The following is a 19,937-nucleotide window of genomic DNA, read 5'->3' on the forward strand; positions in this document are numbered from 1 at the left end:
TGAACTGAATTGTATTCCAGACGTTTTATTACTAAGAATTGTTTCTTTAATTCTTGGAATAGTTTTGAATTTAATTCGCAATACCGTAAGTTCTTTTCTCATTTTTCACTTTGTGTTCTAGGGATATAAATTATTTGTTAAATTGTACAAAGCTTGTTGTCTTCACTCGTTTATGTTACTTATTTGAAGAGTATAGAGGCGTAACAATTACTAAACAAGAGCATATACGCCTGTGGATATCGATGTGTAGGGGAAACACTTCCAGTTTCTCAAGACTCTGATTATAATAATTTTAGCCGAGAAGTCTCTTTTTTCTGCCCTTCGTGACTTTCAATACAGTAAGATCTATTTTATTTAGAAATTGTATTTGCAACATTTTGTTATCCCCCTCCGGTATATATTGATTGTTAAGAACTGAACTGTTCAAAAATATATAAAAATAAACAGTATGTACGATATAAATTTGGTCCATACTGACTTTTCAATTAATAAAGAAATTTGTTCTCAACATTCAACCTTGCCGACATTACACAATTTGTAAGAAAATGCTTAACTAATGTGAACATTATTTTGAACTTTTCTTTCAGTATCGTCGCTTATACAAATGCAATATAACCAATGTATGTTTCTCTGTAATAATAGTGTTGCATTTTTATATTTCCTGAAAGTTAAATAAAATTACTTGATGCAAACGAGATATATACAATATATTTAATGACCCTAGTTAGCTTCACCTTTTGTTGAGAGAGAGATGATTGTGCTTTGATTCTGATTCATGAAATTCAATTGACACAACAAAAAGATAAAGTAAAGCAAGGCTCTGTTGGGGAGAAAATCATTATAATGAAATGTTTAAAAAAAACCCACATCGGATTCCACCATCCTCTTTTATGTCTATGACGAAGTTGTTGCCCATTATTTTGCGAATGACTATGAAATTACTACGAAGTAATAATTGTATTGACGCATAAATCTTGCAAGCAACGAGGACAATAAAAACGTCAAGATTGAAATACAAAACGTCACACAGAGGGATGCTGGCTAAACAAAGTGGATATTAAGTACAGCGTAACTGGGAAATGCTTTTTAAATATCACAGGTATTCTATAAAAAAGTAAATATTAATCTACGTAAAAGACATACTTTCTGCGAAAGATTTATTCACTGTGTCTAGGAAGCTTTCGCGGCCTTGCTGAAGTTGTTTAAAGATATATGATAATCCTTATACACTATAGCTTCTAAAATATGTGAAAATAATTATTAATATTGCAACATTAACGGCAGTTAGAGACCAAGTTACTTTACCGTTTAACACAATTAATCTAAAGCGGAAACAAATTATAAAACATAGCATCAAAAGATTATTTACTCCTTGGTTTCAGAAGAAAACAAAATATTGAAGCCAAACACCTTTACACCTTGTCATTTCGTTAAGAGATCCAGTAGATGTTTCTGAATGTGTTTTTCTTTCATACTTGTGTAGATGAATCCATCTCTGCTGCAATTGGTGACATATTGACGATTGCTTGGTTTAATGACCAACAAGGGATGAACAACACTCTTAGAGTTATTCACCAAATCAGGGTGTAATGATGAAGCTGACAGTATCTAATATTCCAAATATATGGGGAAATATTAACCATCGTATTTTGTACAATGTAGAGATTGTAAGAAGCCTCATGTCATTATGGTTGCTAAATGTAGACTTATCAGATACTATACGCGTACGATGTCTTTGATATTGCCCACGTTTTCTTGTTCCAATAGATTATCGCAGATAGCTCATCCTTGTTGGGCCAACATTGCGTCAACGTCGTCTTCAACGTGGAACTAACGTGCCTCATTGATGTTGGCCCAACATCATTTTATCCTTTTGCACACTTTTGGGCCAGCATGTTATGTCAACGTTCCCACGACACTGATCATTTTGGATCCAATATGGGACCAAAGTCTGAATTGCATGATAACCCATCTGGCCAAACTGTTTCTCGTACGCCATGGGCCAACATTGGATATAATTTGACATCCATTGGGCCAACATTGACACAATGCCACAGTGATGAAGAAAAATGACACTTGACATTCTGTTGTGATCTCACACGATATTACACATGAATTGATGCATTTAGTTCTTCTAATAAATAATCTATCCTGACTGATTTAATCCTCAGTTAAAAAGAACAATTCAATACGAAAATTGACTGTAGTTAAATCTAATTACAAAACTATTTCATAAACGGTAATGCTTACCTGTATCGGCTCTGCCATACTTTTACTAAAACCATGCCGTCTGGTTCACACACACACACACACACACACACACACACACACACTAACACACACACACACACACACACACACACGCACACACACACACACACACACACTCACACACACACGCGCGCGCGCGCACACACATACATACATACATACATACATACATAGATACATACATACATACATACATACATACATACATACATACATACATACATGCATGCATGCATGCATGCATGCATGCATGCATACATACATACATACATACATACATACATACATACATACATACATACATACATATATATTGTCAGACAATCGTGTCACAACGCAGGTTTTCTATCTGGATCTGGGATTTTTTTCTTTCGTAATTTGTGTAATTGGAAAGATACTTGCGTTTTCTCAAGATCGAATATATATAAACAACCTGTGTGCAAATTATAAATTTTGTCAAATGTTTGCAAAAATCTTTCATTAATTAATTTTGACAAACCTATCGTGTTTTTTGTAGATGATACCGTGGTGTTAGAAAACCGGAATTGACGAATGTTTTTTTCTTAATAAACGACATAGATATCTCCTGCTCAACTGCACTTGTGCTGGTCACATGTGTATGCGCTTAGCACCACGGTCTCGAGTTCAGTTTGATATTCATTTTTTTTCTAGAATAAGTGACTCCCAAATGGCAGATTCAATCCAAGAACAACATTTCAATGTTAGTCATTTTTATGTTTTACTCTAGCTTTATCGCAAGATAACATTTAACTGGAAATGTGAAGAGGTATCTTTCATTCTGGTATACATTTATCGCAGGTAGTAAGATTAAGGATTAAGATTAATGAACGATTCCGTCTAATATGTTATCTCTTTTCTAATGTTGGCTTTTCTTAATCTTTTTTTTTGTATTTATCTACATCGATATATTTTTGTTTTCTTTTATCCATTTCTGTATTCTTGTTCTTTTTTTTCCGACTCCTTTACCTATATCGTCCGCTCATGTCTTTACGGTTTTATTCTTTAAATCAACAGCAGACAATAACATCGTTGACGGGATATATGTGTGTGACTTAATTACTATATTTATTTACAATGGATAACACTAAAGTCCTTTGGATTGCTTAGATAAATGTAAAGTAGAGGTATATACAAATTCACTGATTCGATGAGTAAATGAGTAAATGACACTGGTGGGCGTCATCGCAACTAACCTTTAGTGTCGCACCAATGTACCCATCTACAAATTTGCAATTAAAGCAGGACTGTGGGATATTACATATCTGTTACCGGCATGTATTATGATTTATTAACGGAAAAATACTCGAACATAAGTTAAATTAAATATATTAAATTATGGCGAACTTAAGCTGATCATCCAGCATATGCAACTCGTGGTGATCAGATAACAGACTAAAGTATTTGTAAATTACCTTACAATTAATTGCAAATATGATGACTCAGTGTTTAGGATGCCAGAATATGATAGAAAGTGCATGGGATCGAATCTTACCATTGGAATAGCCTGTTTTAGCTACCGTGATGTGCACCTGGGCAAGGCACTTGACTGCAATTGTCTCGGCATTAAATAGCCTATTTGTGTTGCTGTGCCATAAAGTACCAAACCAATTCAAAACCATATAATCAATTCGACCATGCTTTTAGTAAGTACCGGACATAGGGTGATGAATGTTTGTCAAGGATCAGTTTATATCATTCTACTCTTAATTAATATAGAATTAAATCTTGCTATTGTAAATTTACTGCTAAAGTAAATTGAAGCTTTATGTTTTGACATTTTGAAGCAATCACCGAAATTACGTATATATGGTGACTGTATTTGACAGGTGCTTAGAGGCTAAAGGATGCTCTAGGATACTGTTACCTCAAGTACAAAATATATCTACAGATTGGTATGTTTATGTTATCGTAGTCATAATGTAAATACAAAAGTACACAAAATTATGTGACACAAATGCATGCCTATATTAACAATAGAATAATAACGTCAATTATATATTATGGAGAAAAGAAAACATAATAACTCTTGCCAACCATGCAAACTAGAAACAGGAAAATAAAGGTGGTATAAAGTTCAGGATTTAATTCAAGTTTTAGATGCTTATTGAGCAAATGTTCAAAAGTACCTTGCAGGCGATACATATCATTATACCTATCAAGAAGTTAAATGTTTCTACTATTGGTAAATGGCTGATATACTCAAACAATTTATACTACAATGCCATCCTCTCTTCAAAATGCTCTACTAATCTGAATGATTTTTGCGTCTCTTGGACTAAAAGTTAATCGCAGGATCCTCTGATATAATTTCCTTTATGCTTGTCATTTTTACATCGATTTCTCTCAGACATGCATAGTTTTAAGTCTCCCTAATTCTGGCAGGTTCCAACATTAGTTCAACGTCTATATATAAGCTGTTAATTCATGCCACAATTTCTGTCCTAAATAAAATTACGTTTACCGATCACAGAGAACATAGATTTCATTAGTAAATGTGCGCTCTTTGTGTTACATAACTTGCCTTCTGCTCACTGAATAGAAGATGCAAGTCCAGTATTTGTTATTATTGGGTTGTATTGTGCATTGAGGTTGGCAAGTGGAGATTGATACATTTCTCCTTTTTTGTTACACCCTACAAATACAATAAAAATACATTTACTATAGCAATAAATAATACCGTCATCAGCACATTATTGACCTGCATGTTTACATTGATTCTGTTTACAGTACATTCAATACGAATAACTTACTTCCCCATATATGTTTTGATTATACACCTAGAGAGGTAGTGAACCAAATAAACCTAAACACAACAATCAACGTGTACAGCAAAAGTAGAGAGCAGACAGACAGACAATGGTATGGACAGAATGATATGCTCATAAAAGAATATGCAGGTTGATAACCTATTAAAGGTACTAAAATACATCAGCATACATTCTAGAGAAATATACAGAGTACATATAAAATAAAATGTTACATTAACCATATTATAAATCTACTTACTTTATCATATGGGACAAAGGTTAAATCACATTTTCCTTGAAGCAAAAGAATCATCAGGCACTTTTCTTAATGCAATGCCTTAACCCGCACCCTTCAGAAGCTCCTGTGGAATGACTACCACTAATATGCTGTTCATACGATGTTCATTATACAGACAAGTAGCAAACTAACCAATCAGGAAGTTACTTACCACTTGTTATTCAATAGAACAACCCAGCATGAACAGTAATCATGGTAGTTTCATTGCTCAGTGAACAAAACTCGAACAGGTAATCCTTTTTCAAGGTTGCCTAAATGGCTAAATATGAGAATAACACAATAATTGCAACTGATGACTTTATTTCACTCATCAATACACATTAACTACATAAAATAATAAAATACCTACTTCTGCCTAAATGAAACATGAATATATAAAATTATAAAATATATGCTCCTGTTACATTTGCACCAGAGTAATCAAGTACTAATTAATGAAGTTTTCCTGACATTTCTATCTTTCAAAATTGTTACACAGTACAAATAGTTCTCGATACCTGAACATAATTGCGTTTATAAAATGATTATTCTAGCACTGTTTTACAAGGTCTATTAAAAAACATCGATGATCATTTTCGTTGTTGTTGTTTTTATTGGTGTCTAAAAAATTAATGAGAAAACTACGTATGATAAGTGCTAAGGGAAGTAATCAGATCTTTTACCCTCTTCCACTGAGAAATATATATCAGAGTATAGGAATAGCGCTGAAATAAATGTGTACTGCCTGTTTCTAATTGTTTATGTTGTCAGTTTTACATTTTACAACATAATACTCCAGGGAAATGAGAAAGAAATAACAGAAACCTAAATATGTGATTCAAGATCTAATGACTGGTAAAGTTAGAAACGTAACAAGATTCAACCTTTTTGTTGTCCTCATATCTATCTTAGCAGAATATATTTTATTATTTGTACACCTGCTAATGGTTTTGAAAATTGATTTAGTAAGGCGACAACACCATCAGAGTATATTTTTGAATGATGTTTCTTTGAAGTGAATGATTTACGTGTGTTTTATGCAGGTGTATGTTGATAGCAACATACCCTAACAATCAATATAGAACAGACAGGTCTTTTTTATTTTATGGATTATAGTCGTTGAATTAAGGTACTGAACCTTTTATAGGTTTTGGGTGTATTGTGTTGTATAATTGCCATCATAAGATTTTGTTTCCAAATTCACTTCCGTGCTATAATTATAGACTAGGTCTTTGGAAATAAATTTCACTGTAGCGGTTTTTGATAGTACTTTATTGGCAATATTGATATTTGTCTCCATGAAGTACTATTCGCATATTCTAATGTTTCCCTTGCTCTCCCTGTTACTCCTATGGATCATATGTATGCTTGCGAGTTTGAGTACATTTACATCTAAACGTTAAATGTACATGTTCCCTATTAACTGGGTTATATGATAGGAATAATCATCACTGTCTATGTAAGATTGTTTTAGCTCGTGTGATTAAAGTCCTAGTGGGCTTTTGTAAAACGATAAATCAGGCCCCCATAAACTATATTGGTATGTGGCGGTTTGAGTGTTTGATTACACATATTCATCGCACCTTGTAATTATTCCAGAAAGATAGATTGATTTGCAATATATCAGTGGTAATCAACTTGGTATCGACACTTAGAATTTTTCACTCTCTCTCTCTCTTTCTCACACACACACACACACACACATACACGCACACACACACACACACACACACACACACACACACACACACACACACACACACACACACACACACACACACACTTGTATTCATATACGTGTGAGGACCTCGACATTTGACTATATTTCCAGGACCTTAAGAACGAATGAAAGTATGTTATAAATTTGAAAGTAAGCTTGACTGCAACCCAGGCAATATCTCAATCACTTCATCTTTGCCGTATACTTATTTAAACATTATCAGGGCTACTCTTACTGTACCATCATTGTGAGGACGTTATTGTGAGGACTAATAACACACAATCAATGACTACCATCAGCCTGAGAACTTGAATATTATTTTCTTATTGCGCCTGTCCTGCAAAAACATGAGAAGATATTTATTCAAAAGCTTAACAATTAATTTATATGCAATTAAAACTATAGACAGACAAAAATATGTGCTTAAATGTTAAAATCTTATCAAAATAAAAGTTTAAGTAATTTTGCCGAAAATAACACATCAGGCACTGTTTTGCAACTTTGTGACCCCTTTTATTGACAAAATAAAAATTTACTAGCACTTGATAATAAGTAATATGTTTCAATCTTGATAAATGTCAAATACGACAATAAAAGCAAAGCTTGTGGTGGTTTGTCCTTGTACATATTATACAGGTGGTACAATGCAAGGATTCTTTCTCGTAATATAAATGTGGGAAGTAGCCGATACTCTAGATACAGCTGATATATAAAAGCGCAACTTTAAAATCATGTAACAGCACTTGTGATGTATATTTAATTTGGCTGGTCTTTATCTATGATTATATGTTACGTATATCTAAATAGTGATATTGACCTTTGTCAGTAATTGAGTTTAATGCCTACCTGACAAAACTATTTTTGTTTGTGTAAACATTATAATACATTGCTAACATTTACCTATGATTTTAGATTATATATTAAGATCGTTATTACTAGAGATACACGTTTACTTGAGTTTGAATTTAGGATACTTGTGTTCCTGTTGGGAATTCCAAATATACCTGCTGCATTACATGTTCTTAACTGAAGTTTTAGGAAGAGACCTGATCTCGTTTAAAACTTAAAATATTCGGAAAATAACATTCAACCTGGTTCTGTTATTAAATTTTCGTTTTTCTTTTACAGTGGGAGAGGTAACAGAACTTCTTTATTGGATGTCTTAACATTAGTTTTTGAGGTCTCAAGTTAGGTTGCATTTCAGTGAATATTTGAGACTATTCATTGTTTGAAATTATTCACTGGAATTTCAAGGTGCTCGTTATTACTTATTGGATTAAACCACTATTTTATAATTGTACTGAATTGATTAAAGACGTCTTGGATTATATCACCCCGATACACGAGGACTTTTGGGACAGTATCACATTCGAGGCTACTGTCATCAAGTTCAATATTATAATTTGCTTGCATCACTAATGGAATTCATTTGAAGAAGAGACAAACGAATGCAATTTCAGATTAAAAAGTTAGAACTGAAAACTGAAACAAATGCACGCTCGTGTTTTGATGCTATCATAAATAATGGGTTAGTATCAATTTTTAGGGAAGATGGAGTAGATCAACATGGCCAGGAGAGCATTGAAATATATTTGTACAAAGTGTACATATTGGCAAAGCTAAGAAAATCTACACATCACGGTCATTACAACACAGTGTTAATTATGATGTGGCTAAGGAACGTATCGTGAGAGGTTATGAGTTGGTACCTGACATATATCAACACAGGTCAGTAATTTCAAAATGGAAACTGGATGCACCTATATTGCAACAAAAAAGTGCATGCTATTTCTGATTGTTAAAGATTGAAAGTTAAGCAACATAATACAGATAGATATTCCAAAGGCTCCTATTTTAAGAGGCCAAGTTCACAGTTTCACAGTCCTGTACTGAAAGCAATACATTTGTTGGAACAAACAAATCATTCTGATTTTATTATTGGAATTATAAGCCATTCATTTTGAACGTTTCTCTATCACCTGTGGACAATTCTGCCAAAGAATACCTCAATTTTGTTTTAACATTTCTGTTTTTTTTCCCACATAGAATCATGAAATTTCCATAAATTTGCAGATCAGCACCATCAAATGTAACTAAAAGTACCACATTCGTTTCACACAAAATATTTAGAACAAATTAGCTACTTTTAGCTACAGATGACGTGAAAATTAAATGAGTTATAGAAAGGATACAAATCACAATGCTGCGTGAAATGCACTTTAGCTACTTCCATTTTTAGGGTATTAATGGTATGTATTTCAGATTACCTGCAATAGGGAAATTGCATCAGTGATGCTAAAATGACCTTCCCAGGGATCTGTTTTGAGAGGCATGTACATTCCATCAAATTTCATGCTATTTTTGGTTCATTATTTCCGTTTATCTGAAACTTCTGAAAGAGAAAATAGTAATAAAATAAACAGTAAATGTAAAAAAATACATACCATAATCCTTCAGTTTCAAATTAAAATAGTCACAATATTTGTATCCATATAGACTCCATTTGGGTCAAATCATAAAACTGACCATTAAATCATACTGTGTAATTTACTTTGTATGCACAACGACCTCTCCGTTTCCTAAGAAATAAGAGTATGTTCATGTACACGTTCTGTAGTTAGGTGGCATGTGGTTTTCTTCTTTGCTCAGGCTAGATGTTAGACTGAATGACATTTATGTCAGTACAAAATGTGCCACACGTGCACAAGTAAGCACCTGACATTACATGTTCCTGTATTCATAATACACTATAGGTAGTTCATTTCCCGATTTGACTTGGTATGCAGAACATTAACCTCAAACATGTTTTACCTGGAGCGACTAGACTCAAGCTTTAGAGTAATTAATTAGCATGTAAATCGTTTTGCTATGTATGATTTGGTTGCACATTAAAACTTAGAATATTGTGCTTTTTTAAAGCATTGCACATCAATGTATTTTATGTGCCGAACTGCAAGGGCAAGAAGTTTAATATATTTCCTACACAAAATTCTGCTGATATGTAAATTTAATTTTGCATTGTTTGTTAGCTTTGTTCTTCAATTTTGTATTTAATAACATGCTATTGTAATGTAACATTGTATGTTGGACGTGACCTTGTCAAAATTGAGTTCATCTTCTGCTTGACCTGAATATGCATTTTCTTAATTTTATTTTGTAACCAAATAATACATAGCTAAAATATTCTCTATGTGTATGAGTTTAATATCAGGATCATAATTAACAGAAGAAGCAAATATGGTTGTTTGGGTCTTGGTATAGGTTTTGAAATTCCTTTAGTGTAATTTGCATAATCCAGGGGGACCGCGAGTGACCGAGTGGACTAAAGCGCTCTCCGTTACGGATCATTGCCATCTCACCTCTGTCTGCGTGGGTTTAAGTCTCCGATTAGGCCAATGTGGGTATGTGAGAAAGCTTGCCAGTAGCTTCTCGTGGGTCGGTGGTTCTTTCCGAGGTTTTCCCGGGTTTTTCCACCACCATTAATACTGGCCGCCATGTATAGCCTATCGTGTGCTGAAAAATTGCGTTAAACCCTGCAACAACAACAACAGCACAATCCGGGTTCTGCTTTCTAATAATAACTTTTTTATTTTGCAAACACCAGGATCATTCTACAAGGTTAATATCAATTAGGTATCAGGTTTTTTGTTTTAGAAATTGTTAATAGTGACCCGAGGTCAAGTAGAGAACTATGTAATCTTGTAACTGAAAGGGTTTTTCAGTCATGCTCAAGATCTAGCACTTTCAAGTTTAATTATAAGTTGTGTTCAACATTTTATTTCAGGCTGGAATATTTGTCTTCAAATTATTCAATTCAACTGATTATTTTCTCTAGAACTACAAAAGTGCTCTGACAGATAGAGCCAGTCACTGGAATATATAGTGATTCAATCCTGTAATTATATTACTGTGATTCATCAAAAGACTGTTGAAGCGTCAACACTCTACAAGCTACTAAAGACACATCAACAACCTCAGTTTTGGATTCAACTTATTCAGGATTTTTAGATTGTTAGGACTTATGTCTGTAATTCTAGGAGTATTTGGAATTTAATTCATAGTACCATAAGTTCCTTTTAATTACATTTTCTCCTTGCATTCTAGGGAAATTAATTATTTGTTGAATTTTACACAGCTTATTGCTTTTCGCTCTTTTATGTTACTTATCTTAAAAGCATAGACTTGTAACAGAGCTCTTTCTTCTTTTTCTCCCTCCTCTGAACCATCATCCGGAAGGTCTTCAATAATATCTGGAAGAATAAATCTTCAAATATATTTTATAATAAATAAAAGGTAAGGACTGGATACTTGCCATTTGTTTTCATTATCACAAATGCTATAACCAAGTAACCAAACGTGTTATATGTCTTATATCTTGCTATGATCTGACCTTTAAAACTGGGACCAATCAAACTATGTGAAAAGAGTGACCTATAATGTATATTTGCATGCAGTTTCATCATCATATTTCCTAAAGCTTTGAAGACTACATATCAGATACGTAAAATACATCAGGCAGAAAATATTTCGTTGTGCATCACACGCCGTCTAGCTATGATACATATCTGGGTTAGATGTCATCAAAAGGACATGAATGGACAATACAAAACTGCAGAATATTCGGACAGACTTTGGATAGCAGAATGAAATCATCATTCCAGCTATTTTTAATATTAATGAGAAATAATGGATTGCAATGGGAAGAAAAAAATATCAATATGTAAAATGAGGTCATTCAAATCAAAGTGATTATATTTAAACCAATTGACTGGATCAATATGTAAAATGAGGTCATTCAAATCAAAGTGATTATATTTAAACCAATTGACTGGAGCTGAATTTCATTTAAACCTAAACGTTGTGTTTTTGATCATTCATTATTTGAATAACCATTTATCAAGCCCAGTGTTGATATCTTCCAAGGGCTCACAGTTTTCTAGTAACTTTGAATTTTCTATTTACTGCCGTTGTTACTCTATAACACTGTTTTCTACAGGAGCATATATTACAACGGTGGCACGGGGAAGAGTAGATTTGCGTGAAAGTGCGAAGTGCGACAAATCCTAACTCGGGTTGTTTTAGAACCATATATTAATGGATGACGTCACCAATATTTGTATGTGGGAACTATATATTTATGGTCAACTGTTACGTAGCATTGTGTATGGATAATATATGTTTATGGCACAGGTTAGCTACGTCTTCTGATCATGTCCAATCTAGGCCAACTATTAATCGTGTGCTAATAATAGCAGGAAGATAGCACATGTAATAGTCCATTGCTCTGTATCACTGTAACAGAACATCAGTGAAACAAGTATTGCAACTTATTTGCCTAATAATCCTGTTCTCAACACTGTACATTGATGTAAGCAATACGGTGGCCGTTAATTATAGTTGTAGTCTCACAGCTGACTCATACCAGGTTGCTGCTGATTACAGTGTACATGCATGGGATAATCCTAAGTTGAACAAAGTTTATTAGGGCTTAGTGTGGAAGTGTGGAAATATAACTAGCAATATGCAGAGTTTCCCAAATCTGACAATTAATTTTCTGGAGGTATATACATGTTGATGTAAAGGTGCTCTGGCATATCCTATGTTAACATGGTAATCCCATCAATTTCCACTAAATCGAGCTTACACTATGGTCTGAATATACCTCCCCGTTTGTTTGTAAACCCCTTCCAATTTAAAAGCAAAAGGCACAAATAAGACCAGAGATGCTCAGAACTTAATCAGTTCATTTATTGATCTATAATTTCAAACCTTATTATGCCTAGGGTGCCCCTAACACAGGTATCATCTGCGCATTTAATTTAAACGATGTTTTTAGTTTGAAAGACAACCATGCTTGTCAGTCATTTCAGGTTCCTGGACAAGCTCTTTTTTAGCGAAGTGGTCTATGCAGGACTTCATATGTATCTGCATAGAAGGAAAATACTATTTTGCTTGCTTGCGATATTTACAATGTCGAATCAAGTAAAATGTAAGAATGATAAATACAAATTTGCCTTTCCCGTGGATGTAACTAGCGGTGTAATTTCTATATTCACGACTTGAAAGAGATATAAAACTAAACGATCAACGTTATGGTAATGTACAAACTTATTCGGCAGTTACCGAATAGGATGAACTACATGGCAATGATGTCTGAGGAAAAGAGACTCACCCATAGTGTATGGAATATGTCGCAGTGATAGTATGGAAAGACCGTTAAGGGTGAAAGGTGCGGAGGATGATAGTATTATTGCCACTCGATTCACAGAAGGTTAGAAATTCAATGAATGAAATAACTAAGTTATGTGCACTTTTTATCACATTAAAGATTTCTGGTATTGAAATATATGGCGGTGTACGAACAAACGAGGAGCTATATATATATATATATATATATATATATATATATATATATATATATATATATATATATATATATATATACACACACGCTGGCACAGTCACTCTGGCACAGTCACTCTTGACTATTAAGCAATGGATGGTGTGTGGTCAGAGATAAAGTCAACACGGAAGTAATATGTCAGTCAGATGAGTAATGATAGGAAGGGCAGAAATAAGTAAAAGAGTGTCAGTTTATGTTTTCATCCCTTAATACTCAGACAAATCCGGCTACCGTAGCGGCGATGAGATAAGGAAACTCAACTGTCATAGCCCTGAGAATCACTAGGTCTTACTTGCAGTTGACTAGTTCATTAGAACGTGATTTTGGAACACTCCTGCGTGTGACATACCAAGTCAGAATTCAGACTATACTAATTAACCAAGTTTGTTTATCAACAAATCTGTCATGTACTGAGCCTTATTTCATGTTGGGGGATATATTCTTTCATCAAGAGTGAGAACTGTATTAGCTTGAAAGGGACCAACCATTTACTTTTCAAGGGTATCATATACTGACTCAGATGCATTCCATCCTTTCATTGCCTATCTGACTTTTTGTTAAAATTTTATTTTTATTTTTCTGAATTTCTTTGGAATAATACTAAAGAAAAAGTACAATATTCTTCTTGTACTATGAAGGTATTTTTGCTCTGCTTCTCTCAACAATAAAGTTGAAAAGGAAATGGAGAGAGAGAACCGTATCTTCGTTTACCCATTCTTATGACATCAATGTGAACTGATTTGACATGGGAGTATAATAATCAAGACCTTTGCAGTAGGGCTCGTGTCGCTGCTTACAATATAATATATATTTATATTTATATTTAATTACTTATTTACAGATGTTAGTGTACCGATCTACCTCGTTCCTGTCATCATTGTAGCGGTTACAATGTGCAATCTTATGCTATGGTTTTTAATACGGATTTTGCGCAGAAATACCACAGGTATAGTAACATAAAATCTAAATGTAGCTATTAAAGTAATGCTAAAGTCTATTTAACTTTTAATTTAAATGCAACATTGACATTGGTGGAATTTGTTCGCTACTGCTAGACAGATCATCGCAAATTCATGCCAACATTGTTTAGCATCAGCAGTTCTTAATGTTTAAAGCACATTAATTTTTATGCTGTCATTGTCTCGATACCGGCTTCGTGCTTATTCTTTTGTTTATTAAACTCAGTTCCCTATTAGTGATGATTTTATTTAATGTAGTTTATTTGCAATACATAAAGAATGCCCATTGCTTGAATGTATGCATTGAAATTGCTTTGTAATATATTAAAACTTACAGTTATTAAGTGGAATCGCTCCTTCACAAAAACGAAGACAAGTATTGTTTTTTTTACTAGAGAGAAAACACACGTAAATATTATCAAACATTCTCTATTGCAACTACCAAGAGTTTTGAAAGTAAAATATTTTATTCTCATATACTATAATTGAGATAACTCAGTAATGTATGTAATAAGAGAATCATTTGATAGAGATGTTACAATAAAGCACCTATTATTATTATTATTATTATTATTATTATTGTAGTCCGAACAAATACACCCGAGGAATGTGGTACCGATTTATATATTACGCCTATCAGTGTAGACAGACGTCTGCCAATGCCATTGATGACGGATAGACGTGCCAGTCAGTTAAACAAGACACATAATGAAGAATTTGACTCCAGCTTGCCTCTCTTAAATCGGATGCCAGGTCTATTTATAGATGAGTATGAAATGGCTGACATGTCAAAAAAAGATGATCCTGAGAGTACATTTAATAATACAGAAAACATATACGAGTCGGCAGAAACTATTAACACAGTAGTTCATGATAATTCTGGGTATTTAACAGTGCTGGGCCTGTTAGAGTCCTCAGTTTGAAATATACCATTTCTTATTTTTTAGTGTTTTCATCTACGGTTATTTTTATATTAAACAAAGATTTGCCAGTTTCAGATGTATATTGGAAATTTGCTTGTTAGTTTTTGATAGATGGGAGGGAAAATGAACACAATAATAATTTAAGATAAATAATTCATTTTGAACAGTCACGATCCTTCATCCCATTATGTTACGCATACAAGGAAAGAGCGATCTGTTCATATATGGACTTTTGTATGTTATGATTTGAATGCTGTGCTATTGGGTCATCTTTGTGTACATATGATGTAAATTAACACATTGAAAGCGTTTATTTCTTAATAAAGTGTACAGAGATCTACTTTATAACAACTTCTATAAACATAGTCACGTGCTATGTAATCAATGTAAACACTAATGCAGAGGACACAGACGTTAAATGAGTTTAAAATTGAATGAAACTGTTGTTGGGTTAATATCGTTATTCTGAAAATTGAATGAATTGATTTTGATATAATAGAATGACAAATGAAATTAAAACTATATATGAAAGTATACCAGGGAGGAGACGGATTCAGATATTAACATCATAACAATTTCATGCATAATCCTACAAGGTAAGACGCCAACACTGATAGTTACGATGTGTGGGGGCGGTTCGGAGATACATCTTGCACATACCCCATCGTAGCTGTCAATGTTGTTGCATTACATCGTTTGACTCTTGGACGCACATTATTTCAAGCGTTTACCAAATGTCTCAGTTTCATTTTAATTATCCGCTGTATCTACCCTAACCTGTTAATGAACACGTACATGATCTACCATTGTGGGTTTGATTTTTTGTTGTTGACATAGCTATTACATTACTAATATTGAATCCTCTATTTTTGTAGGAGCTACGTAGCAGAAACCCTCAAAAATAATTCATAAGCTTAAAAAAGGCTGTACAATTGTATGAAATAATCTTTAAAGGAAACGAATATTTAAAATAATACAATTACAAAGCATTGCAGTTATAAAAGTTTAATGTTTCTTCTTCTGAGTATATATTTGTATAAACTGTTAGTTGCTGACTCACCTAGATTATATATTGTCCTTAGGGCGTTTCGGCACGAGACTGTTTATATCACGATAATCTCAGAAAGAACAAGATCAAATTCTTAAATATCTCCCATCTTTGATATACGGACAGCATGCTATGAATGTCTTCTATAGAAGTAAATATATATGTTAATTGCAATGGAATAAATGTCTTAAACCTCATTTCCTAGCGTGACCTGTATATGTATTTGCTCGCAGAGAAACCAACGGAAACAATACAGTTTAAAATATGATATATATTCTTGGTAATTGTGATGTTTTGCATAAATATAGCACGTAATCAGAATCAGCAAACAATTATTGTGTATGTGTGTAATCACTTTCAAACGAAACAAAAGGAGAAGAAGCTACAAAACAAAATGTTAAAGTGGAATAATATACCTATCCATCTATCTATATACCTATCTATTCTGCTAATTACATACGTTTATCGATGCTACTTTCTTAAATGTCTACAGTGCCTACTTAATTGTGAATCACAAACTAAGGTTTTGTATGTTAGTAACCGCATACATATTTATCCCTGGCCACCATATCCCACTATGGTAGTAACTGAGAAATTGATAGCCTTGCCATCATTCATAAAGAAGTTAGTTAAAAGGATGATGGTATTGAAAGGGATGCGAAATTAACTATCGTTCTGGTTTCTCTGAAACCAATTTAATTGATGTTTTAGTATTATCTAATTGCATTAGTAAATATACAATACTGCAAATTCTGCTGATGAAACTTGATAAAATCGAATCAATACTACAAACCTAGTGAGTCGTAAAAGAAACTGGATTACTGAATATTGTTTGCTTGCTTTTGCACTCGGAAATAATTCATGATTATGCCTTTGAACGTTTGTAAATTATATAGGACAATCAGATTACTATTGTTTTACAAGTACCAACAAACTAAAGAGCAGTGAAATAATATATCCCGATAAATCCTGCGAGAATATTTATAATAATCAAAAAGAGCAAAGGATAATAAATGTGTCAAGGTTCATTATCTGCTATGAATTCTTGCAAATTTGTTATGTATCAACCAAATGTAAGTTCAAAAAGAATGCTAACAAATAATGATTTCTTTTGTCCAGCAGCTATATATTTAATTCTATTGCAAATAATGGGAAAATATAAAAAGTAAAGTAACTTATGTAACAAGTTATAATTCTTCATCACTGAAGACAAATAGGTTAAACAAATATTCATAATATGTTAGATAATTACACTTTGAAAGTTAAATCATAACTATATATTATTCATAGGAAAACACAAATGAGTATTTTATGACGACGGGACCTACTTAACTGTTACTTTAGCAAATGCGATGGACGTTGAAACTCACTTTAAAAAGTTAATAACAACTTAGAGAGCTATCTAGTAGCTCAAATCTAGGACTGAACCTATCTATATATACTGAAATGGTACAAAATATAATTCCAACAGCTGAGAAATTTTTTAAGCTTTACGAAAGAAAGACCACGGATAGAAGGATAATTTATGCTGTAGTTGTGTAGACAATGAATTAGACAACTGCTTTCTTCGGAATCTTCCTGTGATAAAAAAGGTCATGAAACAGACAATCACTTAAAATCATGCAGAAGATAAGAACTGGTGAAATTTACTTTTTAACTAGTTCATACATTTCAGATTTCCTTGATTCAGTGGATAAGCTAGAATGAGAACAATTAGACGGTCAGCAGAATATGTCATATCCTGTCGAGGTGTTTGTAATCACATTTCTCTGCCTATAATTGTAGAAATATTGCTAGGGCTTTCTTGATTGCTGGGACAAAATGACAACTTACTGTTACTCATTCCCCTGCATGACATTCAGCCAATTTTAATATGTACAAACCAACAGTTGACAATGGCACCAAAGAATCGATTTCCTCTAGAAGCAAATGATAACTTACGTTTTAGATCATTGCTGTGTCATAATTTTTCATGTAATAATATGTTAATAATATTGGAACAAAGCATGCATATTAGGATATCTATATATATATATGCTTGTGTGTATGCAATGTCCAGTTTTTAGCTTTGAGGTAATTATGGATAAAAAGTTTTTTGTTTTATCATTCTTGTTAGTACGAAGATATTCCTGTATCAGTGAAGACGGTGTTCGAATTCGCTAGCTCATTTTATTGAAGTTAAAGATTCAAGCTTGGAAGCATACAACTATTCTGTAGCTGATTACCTTTATCTTAGAAGGAATCATTATATGCATACATGTAATGCACATGTATATGGTATACATACCTACACAAGTATATTAAAATTTCAAAGCTTCAATTATATTTTCCATACAATTGTAAACACTATTATAGCGCAAACATTACAAATACATATTTTATGGGATACACGTATGACTACTATTAACATCTGACGTCATGTTACATTCCAGCGTAAAGTATTACACCATCAAACCAGCTTTATCGCCTTACTGAGGTATATTAAAGCTTGTCTAATTCTTAGATGACCGTGGTATGTATAATCATCTACACTTATAAATATCATTCTGATTCCCCATTATTCAATTGCAATTGTTGTTACGTCAGGTTGAAACATATTACTGCTCCCATGCTATGTAAAGCAGATCTTGTTTTCGTATAGATTTTCTAGTATAGTGTTGTATTACTTTCCTGTAATTTTCTTTTATTCAGCATTATAGCTTATACATTTCATCACAGTCACAGTTCCAAGCAAGCTAGGAAATGTCAATCATTGGGCAAATACAAAACAATACTTACAATATAATATCCAAATATTTAAAATCTGTGAAGTAAACAAGGTTAATGAGATAAAACTGGCGCCAAATTTGATTTATAAACTGGAATAGTTTTCCGTTGAAACGACAAATACCTTCAAAACCGATGAACTGTCTTTACTTTAATGAGGTCAAGGACTAATTGTTAAACGGTGATAAATATATTGTGTTAGAGTTTATGTAGAAATTATATTTGCCTTTGATTCTCACATGTTTAGTTGCACTTATTATACTCAATAAAAGTATTATTTAGCCCATGCCATGTGCAATAAATGGCTGTCAGAATAAAACAGCAATTTCTTGCTTGTCATTTGTAAGTTATTTTTTATAGTACATATACTATACGTTTAATCCCAAACCCGTGTAGTAACAAGACCCTTTTAATCCAGGCACTTATATTATGAGCTCCAAAACCTGATGTAATAACAATATTACATAGCTATCTCCCAAACCCATGGAGTAACATTACCGTAGTGATCCAGGCACTCATAGTGTGAGCTGCAAAACCTGATGTCTTAACAATACTACATAGCTATCCCACAAACCAATGTAGTAACAATACTGGATTGCTTATTACCAAAGACATGTAAAAAATATTACTTTATTCCCAGGGAACAGTGCCAAACTGATTGTGTGAACTCCAAACTTTGCTTTAGTAACAATACTCATTGATACAAAACAAAATTATTTAGCAATGTTTTCCGATTTCCACGTGAATGTATTCCACTCTTTGTACTCTTTATATTGCCTCCAAAATCCAAGGTTATAATTTA

The sequence above is a fragment of the Sinohyriopsis cumingii genome, chromosome 6 (assembly GCF_028554795.1).
Source record: "Sinohyriopsis cumingii isolate HCF-2022 chromosome 6, ASM2855479v2, whole genome shotgun sequence".
In the NCBI taxonomy this organism is placed as follows: domain Eukaryota; kingdom Metazoa; phylum Mollusca; class Bivalvia; order Unionida; family Unionidae; genus Sinohyriopsis; species Sinohyriopsis cumingii.